The sequence below is a fragment of the Lactuca serriola genome, chromosome 1 (assembly GCF_051521515.1).
Source record: "Lactuca serriola cultivar US96UC23 chromosome 1, Lser_US96UC23_V15, whole genome shotgun sequence".
Taxonomy (NCBI): domain Eukaryota; kingdom Viridiplantae; phylum Streptophyta; class Magnoliopsida; order Asterales; family Asteraceae; genus Lactuca; species Lactuca serriola.
Genome location: NC_136408.1, coordinates 206,869,112 through 206,878,819, shown reverse-complemented (window position 1 = coordinate 206,878,819; position 9,708 = coordinate 206,869,112). Strand labels below are relative to the sequence as shown.

Sequence of the window (9,708 nt, the reverse complement as noted above, 5' to 3'; positions counted from 1 at the left end):
GGGGTGCAACACGAGGACTTCCCAGGAGGTCACCCATCCTAGTGCTACTCTCGCCCAAGCACGCTTAACTGCGGAGTTCTGATGGGATCCGGTGCATTAGTGCTGGTATGATCGCACCCGAAATACTATCCATGTTTATTGTTTTTATGTGTTAGAAGACGCCTTTGTTTTGGTACGCGGGGCGTGGGACCCACGTGACCGATCGGCTCAGTTCCAAAAATACGAAAACCATCAGCAATGAACCGGAGGGCACCCGAGCATAGAAATAGCAAGAAAGAAAGGAAAAAAAGCACGTAAAATCTAGAAACAAACGCAAACGGACAACGAAAAAGGGGGTTGCAACACGAGGACTTCTCAGGGGGTCACCCATCCAAGTACTACTCTCGCCCAAGCACGCTTAACTGCGGAGTTCTGATGGGATCCGGTGCATTAGTGCTGGTATGATCGCACTCCAAATACTATCCATGTTTATTGTTTTTATGTGTTAGAAGACGCCTTTGTTTTGGTATGCGGGGCGTGGGACCCACGTGACCGAACGGCTCCGTTCCAAAAATACGAAAACCATCAGCAATGAACCGGAGGGCACCCGAGCATAGAAATAGGAAGAAAGAAAGGAAAAAAAGCACGTAAAATCTAGAAACAAACGCAAACGGACAACGAAAAAGGGGGGGGGTGCAACACGAAGACTTCCCAGGGGGTCACCCATCGTAGTACTACTCTCGCCCAATCACGCTTAACTACGGAGTTCTGATGGGATCCGGTGCATTAGTGCTGGTATTATCGCACCCGAAATACCATCCATGTTTATTGTTTTTATGTGTTAGAAGACGCCTTTGTTTTGGTACGCGGGGCGTGGGACCCACGTGACGGATCGGCTCCGTTCCAAAAATACGAAAACCGTCAGCCATGAACCGGAGGGCACCCGAGCGTAGAAATAGCAAGAAAGAAAGGAAAAAAAGCACGTAAAATCTAGAAACAAACGCAAACGGACAACGAAAAAGGGGGGGGGGGGGTGCAACACGAGGACTTCGCAGGGGGTCACCCATCCTAGTACTACTCTCGCCCAAGCACGCTTAACTGCGGAGTTCTGATGGGATCCGGTGCATTAGTGCTGGTATTATCGCACCCGAAATACTATCCATGTTTATTGTCTTTATGTGTTAGAAGACGCCTTTGTTTTGGTACGCGGGGCGTGGGACCCACGTGACCGATCGGCTCCGTTCCAAAAATACGAAAACCGTTAGCCATGAACCGGAGGGCACCCGAGCATAGAAATAGCAAGAAAGAAAGGAAAAAAAGCACGTAAAATCTAGAAACAAACGCAAACGGACAACGAAAAAGGGGGGGGGGGGGTGCAACACGAGGACTTCCCAGGGGGTCACCCATCGTAGTACTACTCTCGCCCAAGCACGCTTAACTACGGAGTTCTGATGGGATCCGGTGCATTAGTGCTGGTATTATCGCACCCGAAATACCATCCATGTTTATTGTTTTTATGTGTTAGAAGACGCCTTTGTTTTGGTACGCGGGGCGTGGGACCCACGTGACGGATCGGCTCCGTTCCAAAAATACGAAAACCGTCAGCCATGAACCGGAGGGCACCCGAGCGTAGAAATAGCAAGAAAGAAAGGAAAAAAAGCACGTAAAATCTAGAAACAAACGCAAACGGACAACGAAAAAGGGGGGGGGGGGTGCAACACGAGGACTTCGCAGGGGGTCACCCATCCTAGTACTACTCTCGCCCAAGCACGCTTAACTGCGGAGTTCTGATGGGATCCGGTGCATTAGTGCTGGTATTATCGCACCCGAAATACTATCCATGTTTATTGTCTTTATGTGTTAGAAGACGCCTTTGTTTTGGTACGCGGGGCGTGGGACCCACGTGACCGATCGGCTCCGTTCCAAAATTACGAAAACCATCAGCCGTGAACCGGAGGGCACCCGAGCATAGAAATAGCAAGAAAGAAAGGAAAAAAAGCACGTAAAATCTAGAAACAAACGCAAACGGACAACGAAAAAGGGGGGGGTGCAACACGAGGACTTCCCAGGAGGTCACCCATCCTAGTGCTACTCTCGCCCAAGCACGCTTAACTGCGGAGTTCTGATGGGATCCGGTGCATTAGTGCTGGTATGATCGCACCCGAAATACTATCCATGTTTATTGTTTTTATGTGTTAGAAGACGCCTTTGTTTTGGTACGCGGGGCGTGGGACCCACGTGACCGATCGGCTCCGTTCCAAAAATACGAAAACCATCAGCCATGAACCGGAGGGCACCCGAGCATAGAAATAGCAAGAAAGAAAGGAAAAAAAGGACGTAAAATCTAGAAACAAACGCAAACGGACAACGAAAAAGGGGGGTGCAACACGAGGACTTCCAAAGGGGTCACCCATCCTAGTACTACTCTCGCCCAAGCACGCTTAAGTGCGGAGTTCTGATGGGATCCGATGCATTAGTGCTGGTATGATCGCACCCGAAATACTATCTATGTTTATTGTTTTTATGTGTTAGAAGACTCCTTTGTTTTGGTACGCGGGGCGTGGGACCCACGTGACCGATCGGCTCCGTTCCAAAAATACGAAAACCATCAACAATGAACCGGAGGGCACCCGAGCATAGAAATAGCAAGAAAGAAAGGAAAAAAAGCACGTAAAATCTAGAAACAAACGCAAACGGACAACGAAAAAGGGGGATGCAACACGAGGACTTCCCAGGGGGTCACCCATCCAAGTACTACTCTCGCCCAAGCACGCTTAACTGCGGAGTTCTGATGGGATCCGGTGTATTAGTGCTGGTATGATCGCACCAGAAATACTATCCATGTTTATTGTTTTTATGTGTTAGAAGACGCCTTTATTTTGGTACGCGGGGCGTGGGACCCACGTGACCGATCGGCTCCGTTCCAAAAATACGAAAACCGTCAGCCATGAACCGGAGGGCACCAGAGCATAGAAATAGCAAGAAAGAAAGGAAAAAAAGCACGTAAAATCTAGAAACAAACGCAAACGGACAACGAAAAAGGGGGGGGGGGGTGCAACACGAGGACTTCCCAGGGGGTCACCCATCCTAGTACTACCCTCGCCCAAGCACGCTTAACTGCGGAGTTCTGATGGGATCCGGTGCATTAGTGCTGGTATTATCGCACCCGAAATACCATCAATGTTTATTGTTTTTATGTGTTAGAAGACGCCTTTGTTTTGGTACGCGGGGCGTGGGACCCACGTGACGGATCGGCTCCGTTCCAAAAATACGAAAACCGTCAGCCATGAACCGGAGGGCACCCGAGCGTAGAAATAGCAAGAAAGAAAGGAAAAAAAGCACGTAAAATCTAGAAACAAACGCAAACGGACAACGAAAAAGGGGGGGGGTGCAACACGAGGACTTCGCAGGGGGTCACCCATCCTAGTACTACTCTCGCCCAAGCACGCTTAACTGCGGAGTTCTGATGGGATCCGGTGCATTAGTGCTGGTATGATCGCACCCGAAATACCATCCATGTTTATTGTTTTTATGTGTTAGAAGACGCCTTTGTTTTGGTACGCGGGGCGTGGGACCCACGTGACGGATCGACTCCGTTCCAAAAATACGAAAACCGTCAGCCATGAACCGGAGGGCACCCGAGCATAGAAATAGCAAGAAAGAAAGGAAAAAAAGCACGTAAAATCTAGAAACAAACGCAAACGGACAACGAAAAAGGGGGGTGCAACACGAGGACTTCCCAGGGGGTCACCCATCCTAGTACTACTCTCGCCCAAGCACGCTTAACTGCGGAGTTCTGATGGGATCCGGTGCATTAGTGCTGGTATGATCGCACCCGAAATACTATCCATGTTTATTGTTTTTATGTGTTAGAAGACGCCTTTGTTTTGGTACGCGGGGCGTGGGACCCACGTGACCGATCGGCTCAGTTCCAAAAATACGAAAACCATCAGCAATGAACCGGAGGGCACCCGAGCATAGAAATAGCAAGAAAGAAAGGAAAAAAAGCACGTAAAATCTAGAAACAAACGCAAACGGACAACGAAAAAGGGGGGTGCAACACGAGGACTTCCCAGGGGGTCACCCATCCAAGTACTACTCTCGCCGAAGCACGCTTAACTGCGGAGTTCTGATGGGATCCGGTGCATTAGTGCTGGTATGATCGCACTCCAAATACTATCCATGTTTATTGTTTTTATGTGTTAGAAGACGCCTTTGTTTTGGTATGCGGGGCGTGGGACCCACGTGACCGAACGGCTCCGTTCCAAAAATACGAAAACCATCAGCGATGAACCGGAGGGCACCCGAGCATAGAAATAGGAAGAAAGAAAGGAAAAAAAGCACGTAAAATGTAGAAACAAACGCAAACGGACAACGAAAAAGGGGGGTGCAACACGAGGACTTCCCAGGAGGTCACCCATCCTAGTGCTACTCTCGCCCAAGCACGCTTAACTGCGGAGTTCTGATGGGATCCGGTGCATTAGTGCTGGTATGATCGCACCCGAAATACTATCCATGTTTATTGTTTTTATGTGTTAGAAGACGCCTTTGTTTTGGTACGCGGGGCGTGGGACCCACGTGACCGATCGGCTCCGTTCCAAAAATACGAAAACCATCAGCCATGAACCGGAGGGCACCCGAGCATAGAAATAGCAAGAAAGAAAGGAAAAAAAGCACGTAAAATCTAGAAACAAACGCAAACGGACAACGAAAAAGGGGGGTGCAACACGAGGACTTCCCAGGGGGTCACCCATCCTAGTACTACTCTCGCCCAAGCACGCTTAACTGCGGAGTTCTGATGGGATCCGGTGCATTAGTGCTGGTATGATCGCACCCGAAATACTATCCATGTTTATTGTTTTTATGTGTTAGAAGACGCCTTTGTTTTGGTACGCGGGGCGTGGGACCCACGTGACCGATCGGCTCAGTTCCAAAAATACGAAAACCATCAGCAATGAACCGGAGGGCACCCGAGCATAGAAATAGCAAGAAAGAAAGGAAAAAAAGCACGTAAAATCTAGAAACAAACGCAAACGGACAACGAAAAAGGGGGGTGCAACACGAGGACTTCCCAGGGGGTCACCCATCCAAGTACTACTCTCGCCGAAGCACGCTTAACTGCGGAGTTCTGATGGGATCCGGTGCATTAGTGCTGGTATGATCGCACTCCAAATACTATCCATGTTTATTGTTTTTATGTGTTAGAAGACGCCTTTGTTTTGGTATGCGGGGCGTGGGACCCACGTGACCGAACGGCTCCGTTCCAAAAATACGAAAACCATCAGCGATGAACCGGAGGGCACCCGAGCATAGAAATAGGAAGAAAGAAAGGAAAAAAAGCACGTAAAATGTAGAAACAAACGCAAACGGACAACGAAAAAGGGGGGTGCAACACGAGGACTTCCCAGGAGGTCACCCATCCTAGTGCTACTCTCGCCCAAGCACGCTTAACTGCGGAGTTCTGATGGGATCCGGTGCATTAGTGCTGGTATGATCGCACCCGAAATACTATCCATGTTTATTGTTTTTATGTGTTAGAAGACGCCTTTGTTTTGGTACGCGGGGCGTGGGACCCACGTGACCGATCGGCTCCGTTCCAAAAATACGAAAACCATCAGCCATGAACCGGAGGGCACCCGAGCATAGAAATAGCAAGAAAGAAAGGAAAAAAAGCACGTAAAATCTAGAAACAAACGCAAACGGACAACGAAAAAGGGGGTGCAACACGAGGACTTCCAAAGGGGTCACCCATCCTAGTACTACTCTCGCCCAAGCACGCTTAACTGCGGAGTTCTGATGGGATCCGATGCATTAGTGCTGGTATGATCGCACCCGAAATACTATCCATGTTTATTGTTTTTATGTGTTAGAAGACTCCTTTGTTTTGGTACGCGGGGCGTGGGACCCACGTGACCGATCGGCTCCGTTCCAAAAATACGAAAACCATCAACAATGAACCGGAGGGCACCCGAGCATAGAAATAGCAAAAAAGAAAGGAAAAAAAGCACGTAAAATCTAGAAACAAACGCAAACGGACAACGAAAAAGGGGGATGCAACACGAGGACTTCCCAGGGGGTCACCCATCCAAGTACTACTCTCGCCCAAGCACGCTTAACTGCGGAGTTCTGATGGGATCCGGTGTATTAGTGCTGGTATGATCGCACCAGAAATACTATCCATGTTTATTGTTTTTATGTGTTAGAAGACGCCTTTGTTTTGGTACGCGGGGCGTGGGACCCACGTGACCGATCGGCTCCGTTCCAAAAATACGAAAACCGTCAGCCATGAACCGAAGGGCACCCGAGCATAGAAATAGCAAGAAAGAAAGGAAAAAAAGCACGTAAAATCTAGAAACAAACGCAAACGGACAACGAAAAAGGGGGGGGGTGCAAGACGAGGACTTCCCAGGGGGTCACCCATCCTAGTACTACTCTCGCCCAAGCACGCTTAACTGCGGAGTTCTGATGGGATCCGGTGCATTAGTGCTGGTATTATCGCACCCGAAATACCATCCATGTTTATTGTTTTTATGTGTTAGAAGACGCCTTTGTTTTGGTACGCGGGGCGTGGGACCCACGTGACGGATCGGCTCCGTTCCAAAAATACGAAAACCGTCAGCCATGAACCGGAGGGCACCCGAGCGTAGAAATAGCAAGAAAGAAAGGAAAAAAAGCACGTAAAATCTAGAAACAAACGCAAACGGACAACGAAAAAGGGGGGGGGGTGCAACACGAGGACTTCGCAGGGGGTCACCCATCCTAGTACTACTCTCGCCCAAGCACACTTAACTGCGGAGTTCTGATGGGATCCGGTGCATTAGTGCTGGTATGATCGCACCCGAAATACCATCCATGTTTATTGTTTTTATGTGTTAGAAGACGCCTTTGTTTTGGTACGCGGGGCGTGGGACCCACGTGACGGATCGACTCCGTTCCAAAAATACGAAAACCGTCAGCCATGAACCGGAGGGCACCCGAGCATAGAAATAGCAAGAAAGAAAGGAAAAAAAGCACGTAAAATCTAGAAACAAACGCAAACGGACAACGAAAAAGGGGGGTGCAACACGAGGACTTCCCAGGGGGTCACCCATCCTAGTACTACTCTCGCCCAAGCACGCTTAACTGCGGAGTTCTGATGGGATCCGGTGCATTAGTGCTGGTATGATCGCACCCGAAATACTATCCATGTTTATTGTTTTTATGTGTTAGAAGACGCCTTTGTTTTGGTACGCGGGGCGTGGGACCCACGTGACCGATCGGCTCCGTTCCAAAAATACGAAAACCATCAGCAATGAACCGGTGGGCACCCGAGCATAGAAATAGCAAGAAAGAAAGGAAAAAAAGCACGTAAAATCTAGAAACAAACGCAAACGGACAACGAAAAAGGGGGGTGCAACACGAGGACTTCCCAGGGGGTCACCCATCCAAGTACTACTCTCGCCCAAGCACGCTTAACTGCGGAGTTCTGATGGGATCCGGTGCATTAGTGCTAGTATGATCGCACTCCAAATACTATCCATGTTTATTGTTTTTATGTGTTAGAAGACGCCTTTGTTTTGGTATGCGGGGCGTGGGACCCACGTGACCGAACGGCTCCGTTCCAAAAATACGAAAACCATCAGCAATGAACCGGAGGGCACCCGAGCATAGAAATAGGAAGAAAGAAAGGAAAAAAAGCACGTAAAATCTAGAAACAAACGCAAACGGACAACGAAAAAGGGGGGGTGCAACACGAGGACTTCCCAGGAGGTCACCCATCCTAGTGCTACTCTCGCCCAAGCACGCTTAACTGCGGAGTTCTGATGGGATCCGGTGCATTAGTGCTGGTATGATCGCACCCGAAATACTATCCATGTTTATTGTTTTTATGTGTTAGAAGACGCCTTTGTTTTGGTACGCGGGGCGTGGGACCCACGTGACCGATCGGCTCCGTTCCAAAAATACGAAAACCATCAGCCATGAACCGGAGGGCACCCGAGCATAGAAATAGCAAGAAAGAAAGGAAAAAAAGCACGTAAAATCTAGAAACAAACGCAAACGGACAACGAAAAAGGGGGGGGTGCAACACGAGGACTTCCAAAGGGGTCACCCATCCTAGTACTACTCTCGCCCAAGCACGCTTAACTGCGGAGTTCTGATGGGATCCGATGCATTAGTGCTGGTATGATCGCACCCGAAATACTATCCATGTTTATTGTTTTTATGTGTTAGAAGACCCCTTTGTTTTGGTACGCGGGGCGTGGGACCCACGTGACCGATCGGCTCCGTTCCAAAAATACGAAAACCATCAACAATGAACCGGAGGGCACCCGAGCATAGAAATAGCAAGAAAGAATGGAAAAAAAGCACGTAAAATCTAGAAACAAACGCAAACGGACAACGAAAAAGGGGGATGCAACACGAGGACTTCCCAGGGGGTCACCCATCCAAGTACTACTCTCGCCCAAGCACGCTTAACTGCGGAGTTCTGATGGGATCCGGTGTATTAGTGCTGGTATGATCGCACCAGAAATACTGTCCATGTTTATTGTTTTTATGTGTTAGAAGACGCCTTTGTTTTGGTACGCGGGGCGTGGGACCCACGTGACCGATCGGCTCCGTTCCAAAAATACGAAAACCGTCAGCCATGAACCGGAGGGCACCCGAGCATAGAAATAGCAAGAAAGAAAGGAAAAAAAGCACGTAAAATCTAGAAACAAACGCAAACGGACAACGAAAAAGGGGGGGGGGTGCAACACGAGGACTTCCCAGGGGGTCACCCATCCTAGTACTACTCTCGCCCAAACACGCTTAACTGCGGAGTTCTGATGGGATCCGGTGCATTAGTGCTGGTATTATCGCACCCGAAATACCATCCATGTTTATTGTTTTTATGTGTTAGAAGACGCCTTTGTTTTGGTACGCGGGGCGTGGGACCCACGTGACGGATCGGCTCCGTTCCAAAAATACGAAAACCGTCAGCCATGAACCGGAGGGCACCCGAGCGTAGAAATAGCAAGAAAGAAAGGAAAAAAAGCACGTAAAATCTAGAAACAAACGCAAACGGACAACGAAAAAGGGGGGGGGGTGCAACACGAGGACTTCGCAGGGGGTCACCCATCCTAGTACTACTCTCGCCCAAGCACGCTTAACTGCGGAGTTCTGATGGGATCCGGTGCATTAGTGCTGGTATGATCGCACCTGAAATACCATCCATGTTTATTGTTTTTATGTGTTAGAAGACGCCTTTGTTTTGGTACGCGGGGCGTGGGACCCACGTGACGGATCGACTCCGTTCCAAAAATACGAAAACCGTCAGCCATGAACCGGAGGGCACCCGAGCATAGAAATAGCAAGAAAGAAAGAAAAAAAGCACGTAAAATCTAGAAACAAACGCAAACGGACAACGAAAAAGGGGGGTGCAACACGAGGACTTCCCAGGGGGTCACCCATCCTAGTACTACTCTCGCCCAAGCACGCTTAACTGCGGAGTTCTGATGGGATCCGGTGCATTAGTGCTGGTATGATCGCACCCGAAATACTATCCATGTTTATTGTTTTTATGTGTTAGAAGACGCCTTTGTTTTGGTACGCGGGGCGTGGGACCCACGTGACCGATCGGCTCCGTTCCAAAAATACGAAAACCATCAGCAATGAACCGGAGGGCACCCGAGCATAGAAATAGCAAGAAAGAAAGGAAAAAAAGCACGTAAAATCTAGAAACAAACGCAAACGGACAACGAAAAAGGG

At 49.1% G+C, this 9,708-nt stretch overlaps 29 non-coding genes across 29 annotated transcripts; all 29 read right to left on the bottom strand.

Moving 5' to 3' along the window:
• LOC145084753 (5S ribosomal RNA) lies at positions 1–119 on the bottom strand. The gene has a single exon (XR_013699184.1). It is a non-coding gene; the product is annotated as a 5S ribosomal RNA (ribosomal RNA).
• Positions 120–333: 214 nt separating this feature from the next.
• LOC145085066 (5S ribosomal RNA) lies at positions 334–452 on the bottom strand. The gene has a single exon (XR_013699481.1). It is a non-coding gene; the product is annotated as a 5S ribosomal RNA (ribosomal RNA).
• Positions 453–669: 217 nt separating this feature from the next.
• LOC145085683 (5S ribosomal RNA) lies at positions 670–788 on the bottom strand. The gene has a single exon (XR_013700074.1). It is a non-coding gene; the product is annotated as a 5S ribosomal RNA (ribosomal RNA).
• Positions 789–1,009: 221 nt separating this feature from the next.
• LOC145084603 (5S ribosomal RNA) lies at positions 1,010–1,128 on the bottom strand. Its single transcript, XR_013699042.1, has one exon. It is a non-coding gene; the product is annotated as a 5S ribosomal RNA (ribosomal RNA).
• Positions 1,129–1,349: 221 nt separating this feature from the next.
• LOC145083924 (5S ribosomal RNA) lies at positions 1,350–1,468 on the bottom strand. The gene has a single exon (XR_013698386.1). It is a non-coding gene; the product is annotated as a 5S ribosomal RNA (ribosomal RNA).
• Positions 1,469–1,688: 220 nt separating this feature from the next.
• LOC145084601 (5S ribosomal RNA) lies at positions 1,689–1,807 on the bottom strand. The gene has a single exon (XR_013699041.1). It is a non-coding gene; the product is annotated as a 5S ribosomal RNA (ribosomal RNA).
• A 216-nt stretch (positions 1,808–2,023) lies between these two features.
• On the bottom strand, positions 2,024–2,142 carry LOC145084752 (5S ribosomal RNA). The gene has a single exon (XR_013699183.1). It is a non-coding gene; the product is annotated as a 5S ribosomal RNA (ribosomal RNA).
• A 214-nt stretch (positions 2,143–2,356) lies between these two features.
• Positions 2,357–2,475, bottom strand: LOC145085721 (5S ribosomal RNA). The gene has a single exon (XR_013700111.1). It is a non-coding gene; the product is annotated as a 5S ribosomal RNA (ribosomal RNA).
• A 214-nt stretch (positions 2,476–2,689) lies between these two features.
• Positions 2,690–2,808, bottom strand: LOC145084651 (5S ribosomal RNA). Its single transcript, XR_013699087.1, has one exon. It is a non-coding gene; the product is annotated as a 5S ribosomal RNA (ribosomal RNA).
• A 220-nt stretch (positions 2,809–3,028) lies between these two features.
• On the bottom strand, positions 3,029–3,147 carry LOC145083178 (5S ribosomal RNA). Its single transcript, XR_013697662.1, has one exon. It is a non-coding gene; the product is annotated as a 5S ribosomal RNA (ribosomal RNA).
• A 217-nt stretch (positions 3,148–3,364) lies between these two features.
• LOC145083364 (5S ribosomal RNA) lies at positions 3,365–3,483 on the bottom strand. The gene has a single exon (XR_013697837.1). It is a non-coding gene; the product is annotated as a 5S ribosomal RNA (ribosomal RNA).
• Positions 3,484–3,697: 214 nt separating this feature from the next.
• On the bottom strand, positions 3,698–3,816 carry LOC145080957 (5S ribosomal RNA). The gene has a single exon (XR_013695527.1). It is a non-coding gene; the product is annotated as a 5S ribosomal RNA (ribosomal RNA).
• A 214-nt stretch (positions 3,817–4,030) lies between these two features.
• On the bottom strand, positions 4,031–4,149 carry LOC145085387 (5S ribosomal RNA). The gene has a single exon (XR_013699787.1). It is a non-coding gene; the product is annotated as a 5S ribosomal RNA (ribosomal RNA).
• Positions 4,150–4,363: 214 nt separating this feature from the next.
• On the bottom strand, positions 4,364–4,482 carry LOC145084751 (5S ribosomal RNA). Its single transcript, XR_013699182.1, has one exon. It is a non-coding gene; the product is annotated as a 5S ribosomal RNA (ribosomal RNA).
• Positions 4,483–4,696: 214 nt separating this feature from the next.
• On the bottom strand, positions 4,697–4,815 carry LOC145080955 (5S ribosomal RNA). The gene has a single exon (XR_013695525.1). It is a non-coding gene; the product is annotated as a 5S ribosomal RNA (ribosomal RNA).
• A 214-nt stretch (positions 4,816–5,029) lies between these two features.
• LOC145085386 (5S ribosomal RNA) lies at positions 5,030–5,148 on the bottom strand. Its single transcript, XR_013699786.1, has one exon. It is a non-coding gene; the product is annotated as a 5S ribosomal RNA (ribosomal RNA).
• A 214-nt stretch (positions 5,149–5,362) lies between these two features.
• LOC145084750 (5S ribosomal RNA) lies at positions 5,363–5,481 on the bottom strand. Its single transcript, XR_013699181.1, has one exon. It is a non-coding gene; the product is annotated as a 5S ribosomal RNA (ribosomal RNA).
• A 213-nt stretch (positions 5,482–5,694) lies between these two features.
• LOC145085048 (5S ribosomal RNA) lies at positions 5,695–5,813 on the bottom strand. Its single transcript, XR_013699464.1, has one exon. It is a non-coding gene; the product is annotated as a 5S ribosomal RNA (ribosomal RNA).
• A 214-nt stretch (positions 5,814–6,027) lies between these two features.
• LOC145084649 (5S ribosomal RNA) lies at positions 6,028–6,146 on the bottom strand. The gene has a single exon (XR_013699086.1). It is a non-coding gene; the product is annotated as a 5S ribosomal RNA (ribosomal RNA).
• Positions 6,147–6,363: 217 nt separating this feature from the next.
• Positions 6,364–6,482, bottom strand: LOC145084846 (5S ribosomal RNA). Its single transcript, XR_013699273.1, has one exon. It is a non-coding gene; the product is annotated as a 5S ribosomal RNA (ribosomal RNA).
• Positions 6,483–6,700: 218 nt separating this feature from the next.
• Positions 6,701–6,819, bottom strand: LOC145084475 (5S ribosomal RNA). Its single transcript, XR_013698916.1, has one exon. It is a non-coding gene; the product is annotated as a 5S ribosomal RNA (ribosomal RNA).
• A 214-nt stretch (positions 6,820–7,033) lies between these two features.
• LOC145080954 (5S ribosomal RNA) lies at positions 7,034–7,152 on the bottom strand. Its single transcript, XR_013695524.1, has one exon. It is a non-coding gene; the product is annotated as a 5S ribosomal RNA (ribosomal RNA).
• Positions 7,153–7,366: 214 nt separating this feature from the next.
• LOC145084876 (5S ribosomal RNA) lies at positions 7,367–7,485 on the bottom strand. The gene has a single exon (XR_013699301.1). It is a non-coding gene; the product is annotated as a 5S ribosomal RNA (ribosomal RNA).
• Positions 7,486–7,700: 215 nt separating this feature from the next.
• On the bottom strand, positions 7,701–7,819 carry LOC145084749 (5S ribosomal RNA). The gene has a single exon (XR_013699180.1). It is a non-coding gene; the product is annotated as a 5S ribosomal RNA (ribosomal RNA).
• Positions 7,820–8,035: 216 nt separating this feature from the next.
• LOC145085047 (5S ribosomal RNA) lies at positions 8,036–8,154 on the bottom strand. The gene has a single exon (XR_013699463.1). It is a non-coding gene; the product is annotated as a 5S ribosomal RNA (ribosomal RNA).
• A 214-nt stretch (positions 8,155–8,368) lies between these two features.
• On the bottom strand, positions 8,369–8,487 carry LOC145084648 (5S ribosomal RNA). The gene has a single exon (XR_013699085.1). It is a non-coding gene; the product is annotated as a 5S ribosomal RNA (ribosomal RNA).
• Positions 8,488–8,705: 218 nt separating this feature from the next.
• LOC145084680 (5S ribosomal RNA) lies at positions 8,706–8,824 on the bottom strand. Its single transcript, XR_013699115.1, has one exon. It is a non-coding gene; the product is annotated as a 5S ribosomal RNA (ribosomal RNA).
• Positions 8,825–9,042: 218 nt separating this feature from the next.
• Positions 9,043–9,161, bottom strand: LOC145084712 (5S ribosomal RNA). The gene has a single exon (XR_013699144.1). It is a non-coding gene; the product is annotated as a 5S ribosomal RNA (ribosomal RNA).
• A 213-nt stretch (positions 9,162–9,374) lies between these two features.
• On the bottom strand, positions 9,375–9,493 carry LOC145080953 (5S ribosomal RNA). Its single transcript, XR_013695523.1, has one exon. It is a non-coding gene; the product is annotated as a 5S ribosomal RNA (ribosomal RNA).
• Positions 9,494–9,708: the final 215 nt, after the last annotated feature.